The sequence below is a fragment of the Petaurus breviceps genome, unplaced genomic scaffold (assembly GCF_028583685.1).
Source record: "Petaurus breviceps papuanus isolate PSGF00001 unplaced genomic scaffold, PetGlider_PUasm1.0 98, whole genome shotgun sequence".
Lineage (NCBI taxonomy): Eukaryota > Metazoa > Chordata > Mammalia > Diprotodontia > Petauridae > Petaurus > Petaurus breviceps.
The window spans coordinates 61,956,810-61,962,809 of record NW_027187460.1 but is presented as its reverse complement, the minus strand read 5'-3'; the positions used below and the strand labels follow the sequence as shown (position 1 = coordinate 61,962,809).

The window sequence follows — 6,000 nt, the reverse complement described above, 5'->3', positions numbered from 1 at the left end:
GGGGGGGGGGGGGGGGGGGGGGGGGGGGGGGGGGGGGGGGGCCTGGACAACGGCTTCCCAGAATACAGATCAAATCACAGAACACTTCTCAAAGTGAGCCCCCAAAACAAAGCCTCACATCAGGGCTTATATAGCCTTCTCCTGGCTCAGAGAATGTAACAACCTTTTGGACCCACTGGCCAATTAAAAAGTATCTACTGAAAAACAAGCCTCCCACCCCAGGCTCCAGGTGCACCCCAGCCTAGGGTCAGGGAAGATCTTTAAATTTGCATTTCCATTACATTCGGCCCCAAGATCTTTCATGCCCATAGCATAGACAATTTACTTTTGAATTAGCACTAAACTATCACAAAGCCCCTCTTCTCAAATGGAGATTAGTTTCCAATCTAAGTAAAGTACCTTCATTTGTTCAATCACAGAGCACAAAAAGGTCAAAAGTTCCCCACCCCTGGATCACAATTGAATCAACCCCAGAGTTATAACAAGTTTAAGCACAGCACTTAATACCCAAATGGAGGTCTTTTCTTCATCTTGACAAGAGGCAAGTCCTCAGCAATCTTAGTTCCTGGGGAGACAAGGCTTAGCAAGGCCACAAGATACATTGCCAGTCCCTTCATTAATTCATCCTCTGTCTGTAGAACAGTCCTAGAACCCCTGAAAACATTAGCAAAACCCTCTCCCAGGATTTCTGTAAACATACAACAAGAAAATCCTTCTTCAGGGCTTCTGAACCAACAGAAAGGTTCCCAGACTCCTGCAACAACAGCACTGTCCTTCACCAGTGAACAGTATTCACTCTCTGTCTTCAGGACAGTCTCAGTAGCTCTGAACCAACAGAAAGGTTCCCAGACCCCTGCAACAACAGCACTGCCCTTCACCAGTGGACAGTATTCACTCTCTGTCTGCAGGACAGTCTCAGGGCTTCTTAACCAAAAGCCAGGTTCCAGGACTTCTTCAACAACAGGACTGTCTTTCACCAGTGGACAAATCTGGCAAAACAACATCAAAACAGACAGACAAAGTACCAGCAAAACAGCCATGTCTCCTCAGTCCTTGGCAGCTCAGGGGGCAGGTCCAGGGAGATTCAAAGTGGCCCCCAGCAATTCTCTCAGTCTCTCTCTGCCTCCACGAGGTGCTGCTTCCAAAAAGTTCTTCTGTCTCTCTCTTTTCTCTCCAAATCTACGTCACCAGCTCCTCCCAGTTCAGGACTCTCTTTTCACATCAATAAGTCTATCCCACAGGTGGGATTAACAAGCTCTGGGTTTTAACACAATCAATTTGAAAACCAAGCCAATACAGGGGAATCTTTATATTCCATTACTATCACATTAAGCCATCCTTCATTCTCTGGATTTCACCACGATGTCCTATTGCCCTTTTGGGTGTTATCTTGCCCCATTAAAATGTAAGCTCTTTGGGGTGGCTAGGTGGCACAGTGAATAGAGCACCAGCCTTGGAGTCAGGAGGACCTGAGTTCAAATCCAGCCTCAGACACTTAACACAAAAACTAGCCATGTAACCTTGGGCAAGTCACTTAACCCTAGTTGCCCTCCAAAAAGCCAAAAAAAAGTGTAAGCTCCTGGAGGGCAGGAACTGTCTTTTTTTTTTTAGAATTTGTATTCTCAGCACATAACACAGTACCTGGCACATAGTAAATGCTTGTTGACTTGGTTTGATTTGACTTTGTTCCATCTGAAAATTTGATAAGCATGTTACCTATACTTTTATCCAAATCACCAATAACATAGTAAACAGATAAGACCAAGTACAGATTGCTTGAGCCCTAGAGATTATGTCCTAGGGTCTATGAGATAGATTTCAAGGAGTCTGTTAAGTTAGATGGGAAAAAAAATCACAATTTAATTGTTACTCACCTTTAACTAAAATTGAACATTTCCTTCATTTATTTAAGAATATTATTCTGATGGGGCAGCCAGGTGGCACAGTGAGTAAGAGTGCCGGCCCCAGAGTCGGGAGACCAGGGATCGGTTCCGGCCTCAGATACTTAACACCCACACAAAATAACTGGCTGTGTAACCTTGAGCAAGTTAACCCCAATTGCTTAAAAAAAAAAAAGAATATTATTCTGAAAAAGAGTTCATGAGCTTTACCATATTGCCAAAGGATCTCTGACATACACAAAAATTAAAAATCCCCCTTCTAAAATTGCTCCCCTAGATAATTATTTGGCAAAGAAACACTTGCTTAGTAAAGATCATTTACTTCCATGTAAACATGTCAAAAATATGAAAGTAGCACCGGTGGAGTTGAGATTGGTAATTCCCTATTCAGTGTAGCCCCTTATACTTGTCCATAAATTTAGTGGTATGCTGGACCTAGCTTGAACTAGTTCATCAGAGCAGATTGTTAAATATTCAGTGTGAATATTTATATCTTGGCAGTTGGTAAATGCTACACATAAGGGCTTGATTTATTATTTTGTTGACTCTCTAAAATTAAGAAAATAAAGGAGAAAATGGCAATAATAAAGATAAAAGTATGTCAGTGTACATTTCCCCCCAGAGAGCCTATTGTTAAACATTTACCAACATATTGCTATGTAAGTCACACCTATTGTGTACTATTGCTCTGACCCCAACATAGCCTCCCTCTCATCCACTCTAGACTTGATTCAGTTACCTAAGGCCTTGCAGGATTTTGCTTTTCTTAACTTAGTCCTGTCTGTCCTCTCTAAACAGCCATTCCCATGGGGTAATAGCAACCTAAGCATCTAGATTGATAGGTGATTCAGTGGTCTTATTACAGGTCTGGAATAAGGAAGAATTAAGAATAAGGAAAACTAAATTCAAGTTCAGCCACAGACACTGTTTGTCTTTGGTCAGGTCACTGAACCTCTCTTTGCTTCAGTTTTTTCATCTGTAAAATGGGGATAACAGCAGCCCTTATCTCACAGGGTTGTTGGGAGGATCCAATAAGATAATATTTCTAAAGCACTTAGGACTGTGCCTGGCCATGGTAAGTGCTATAAATGCTGTTGGTGGTAGTGGAGGGGTTGGTGTTGGTATTGCTTATATTAATTACCTAACCCAGCCCTGGACCGAACAGTTGTTTGCTTAAGACTGACAGCCACCTCCATCTAAACATTTGGGTCTCAGTTTCCTCCTCTGTAAAATCAGGAAGGTCTCTGACTCCCTTCCCAGCTGTACATCTATGAGCCTATTAAGCACTCACTATGTCCAGTCACTCACCCCCAGAGTTCAGAACTATAACATCCACATGCCACATCAGTGCTCACTCCCAGCTCCCACCAGCATCCCCAAGTGACTACCCCAGTCTACTCCAGCCTAGCTTTAGTGCTGTCTTGCTCACAGCTCTCTATAACCTCAGCTGTTATCTCCTTTTATTTTTTCCTAGTGATGAAAACAGATGTGCTACGTTTCTCTCATATGACAGATCACCACACAGGCACAAAGTACTCAAAGGATGCTTTCCTTCTCCTTCACCCTCCTCCTAATCTTTATCCTTTTTGAAATCTTCACCAAAAGCAGCTCCTCAAACTCTTTAAGCTTTCCCTGGTCTCAACTGGGCTAATATTGGTTAATTAGCTGATTAATAGATGAAAAGGTGGGTCCAAGGTCCAGCTCATTGATGCATTTGAGGAATGACAGGAGTGAAGCATTGGCCATGGAAACAGGGTGGCTGTCTATACCTCCTGCTTGTCCTCACCTAGCATCTCTTGCCTCTTCTTCTGCTATCCCCCCATCTGAAGCTCAAACTTACTGACAAATTGTGCTTTTTGTATAGTGGTAGAAAGTTGAGTTCTTTGCTATTCAGACAAGCACATGGAGGCTGGCAGAAAAACACTCCCTTACATACCATCCGAATGACTAATGTGCTCAGCCAGCAGAGGTGGTGGAGTCTGAACCTACTGACAAAGCCAGAAGCCAAGAATGAAGAGAGGATGGCCTTGTCTGCTGCCCAAGCCCAGAAAGGAAATGATATGCCTTTCAAATGCAGCTCGCCTTCTGTCTGATGAAGGCTGCCTATCATATGGTCAAGCAACTGCCATGGAAAAAAGCCCATTCACCTCTCCAAACCTTCGGATACATAGAACTGACAGCTTTTACATATCTAAGTTTGGGTATACTCACTCACTCAGTATTTACTGATTACTGTTGTCATTTGCCTTTTGTTCTCAAAGAGGACCATGACATCAGGGAAGTGATGCCATGACATGCAAGTGAATTGGATTTAAGTGAGGCAGGACTATGCAAAATCACTGACCTCACTTTCTCCCCTGTAGCCATTTGGGTCCAGTGGCCAGATATAGACCAGGATGACTGGAAATGGCCCAGGATGCAGTGGGGGAACTTGGCCTTTATAAACTAAGGTCTTGGGGGTGACCAACGGCATAGTGAATAGCACACCAGCCCTGGAGCCAGGAGGACCTGAGTTCAAATCCGGCCTTAGACACTTAACACTTACTAACCGTGTGACCTTGGGCAAGTCACTTAACCCCAATTGCCCCTCCAAAAAAATGCAAAAACAAAAACAGTCTAAGCTAAGGTCTTTCTTTCCCAGGTCTCAGTTTGACTGAGACAATGCCCATTCAGCAATGTTGCCAAGCACTTGTACAAAGCTCTCTAGGGTTACAAAGAAAGACAAATCCACAGTCCCTGTTCTCCAGGAGCTCACATTCTAACAGAGACAACACGTAAATAACTATATACATACAAGAGACATACAGTGTGAATAGTAGAAAATCTCAAAAGGAAGACATGAGGAACTGGGAGGGAATGGGAAAGGCCTCAGACACAGCCTTAAGGCTATATTGATTGTTATAGGTCAGAAATCAGAAATTCTCACATGAAATCATAGACTCAGAGCTGGAAGGTAATTTAGAAGTCATCTAATCTAATGTGGCACAGTGACTAGAAAGCTGGCTCTGGAGTCAGGAGGACCTGAGTTCAAGTCTGACCTCAGACACTTCCTGGCTGTGTGACCCAGGGAAAGTCACTTAGGCCTGTTTACCTCGGTTTCTTCATCTGTAAAGTTAGTTGGAGAAAGAAATGGCAAATCACTCCAGTATCTCTACCAAGAAAACCCCCCAAAATGTGATCACAGAGAGTCAGACTTGACTGAAATGATTCAACAGCAGCGACAAATCCAATCCTCCATCCACCCACTCTCAAATTTTTAGATCAATCAATAGAAGCCCAACAAAGTTAAATGGTGGTCCAGGCAGTAAGTTGCCTGGATTTGAACTCAGGTTCTCTGCCTCAAACCCAGGGCTCCTTCTTCTGAACCACACTGCCCCCACTATTGGGTTTGCTCCTATCATGCTGCAGCTCAGATGTAAAAGATTTAGACAGTAGAACAAGGTCTCTCCCAACTGGAGAAGAGAGAAGAGGCAAGTGAGAATCCCTTCCTTTCTCTAGATCAGAGAAGTAGGGAGTGTTAAGAGTTGAGAATGGATACCAGATGTCATTCAGTGGAACTCCTTTACCTTACAGAGGAGAATACTGAGGCCCAGAAAAAATAAAATGAATTATACATAGTCACAAGGCTTGTTGGAGCAGAACTAACACTGAAGGCCAGGTTTCTGAACTCCTAGCCCAGCACTCTTCTTATTACATGAAATTTCTTTATTTCTAGAGATCACCTCCAGCTCCAAAGAGGAAAAAAATGAGAAAAACTCAATTCTCTCCTAGTCTAAATAAACTATGTCCATAGGTTTAGATTCTTCAGGCCAGGAAATCAGAGAACAAGCAGCTTAAGAAAAGGATCCAGCGCAATGATGTGCTGGTAAATGTTTAATAAATGACTCAAAAAAAAAAATAAAAGCAACACATTCAAGTTTAATCTACATTAAAAAGAGCCAAGTAGTGCAGTGGATAGAAGCTTAGTTAGGAAGAGATGAGTTCAAATTTGATCTCAGACACTTACTAGATATATGACCCTGGGCAAGTCACTTAACCCCTGTTTGCCTCAGTTTCCTCACCTGTAAAATGGAAATAATAATAGCACCCAACTCCCAGG

At 43.0% G+C, this 6,000-nt stretch overlaps 2 protein-coding genes across 2 annotated transcripts in view; both read right to left on the bottom strand.

Annotated features, from left to right (window-relative positions):
- The window catches only part of PABPC1 (poly(A) binding protein cytoplasmic 1), a 114,968-nt gene that overhangs the window by 24,667 nt on the left and 84,301 nt on the right, over positions 1–6,000 (bottom strand). The window lies entirely within an intron of this gene.
- Positions 1–6,000, bottom strand: part of SNX31 (sorting nexin 31) — an 89,487-nt gene that overhangs the window by 73,843 nt on the left and 9,644 nt on the right.